This window comes from Setaria viridis, chromosome 3, assembly GCF_005286985.2.
Source record: "Setaria viridis chromosome 3, Setaria_viridis_v4.0, whole genome shotgun sequence".
NCBI lineage: Eukaryota > Viridiplantae > Streptophyta > Magnoliopsida > Poales > Poaceae > Setaria > Setaria viridis.
This window is the reverse complement of record NC_048265.2, coordinates 43,729,843-43,731,384: the sequence shown is the minus strand read 5'-3', so window position 1 is coordinate 43,731,384 and position 1,542 is coordinate 43,729,843.

The window sequence follows — 1,542 nt, the reverse complement described above, 5'->3', positions numbered from 1 at the left end:
TCCATATGTAATATATACATCAGTCTGTGCACAATTATTTTTTGCTTTGCGACTTGTTATTTTTAGTGCCTCTCACAATTAATCCTGATCGTTGCTCGTTAGATTAATGTGAGTGTCTACGCACAAGACTTCTTTTGTGAGCCTCATCAGATGCACATTGTAAAGTACTTAGGACACGTGTCCTTTTGCGGAGCGTGAGTACTCAAGCTATCTGGATAGTAGACTACTGGACGAGTAATCTCTTTAGGGCTTTGACGACTATAGCCTATCTTTACAACTTCCCTGAGTTGTATTGATGTTACGCTCTTGAAAGCCTGGAACTGCAGACTTGTTATTACAAGCTGCGACTAGATAGATTTGTCTGGTGAATAGTTACTCAGGTAGTTAATTAACTCCTGAGGTACTGATGGCTTCTTTTCTACAAGCTGCCAAAGGATAAATTTTTCCAATGAGCTAACTAACTCATGAAGTTTATTGCAGACTTGCTTTGCAAGCCGCAATTGGATGATTTTGTCCAGTGAATTGAATAACTTACAAGAATTTTGGAGACTTGTTATTACAAGCCTTATTTGGGTGATTTTGCCTAGGGAGCTGAATAGCTCGTTGGAGTTGTGCAGTCTTGTTATTACAAGCCGCGATTAGGCGATTTTGCCCCGGGAGCTGAATAGCTCATTGTGGTATTGTGGACTTGTCATTACAAGCCATGTTTGGACAATTTTGCCCAAGGAGTCGAATAACTCATTAGGAGTACTGCGAACTTGCTTCTGCAAGCCGCGATAAGGTAGAAATAAGCAGTAGAATTACGTTAAAAATATGACTGCTTTGTTGAGTTGTAAATCTACAACTAGGGTCGATGGCCAATTTACATGAATATGTAAATCTAAGTTAAGGATAAAATTGACAGAGTTGCTCGATGTTCCACGAGTTGTCGACGTCTTCACCAGAGGGGTGTTCTAGTCGATACGATCCAGGTACAGTAACCTTGAAGACAATGAAAGGCCCCTCCCATGATGACTTGAGCTTGTGCAGCCCCTTTATGTCCTGGATACGACGAAGGACCATGTCACCTATGTTGAACGATCGTTCTTTGACGTTTCGGTCATGGTAGCTGCGGATCCCTTCGAGGTATCTTGCGGCTGGACGAGTGCTGCACAATGAGCTTCTTCGAGGCTGTCAATGTCTACATGCCTTATTTCTTCTGCTGCGCCTTCCTCATATACTCAACTGTTGGGGATTTCCACATGATGTTAGTGGGCAACATGGCTTCAGATCTGTAGATGAGGAAGTAGGATGATTGTGTTGTAGGCTTGCATGGCTGGGTACGTAGCCCCTAGAGTACGTTGGGTAGCTCCTTGACCCACTTGCCTTGCTTGGTGTTGGAGATGTCGTGCAGCCTTTTCTTGAGGGCGTCTAGCACTATCCCGTTGGCGCGCTCAACCTAGCTATTGACCCACGGATGAGCGACAGAGATGTACAGGACGTTGATCCCATTGTTCTCGCAGTATTCTCAGAATCCATGGTTGTTGAAGTTTGAATCCAGGT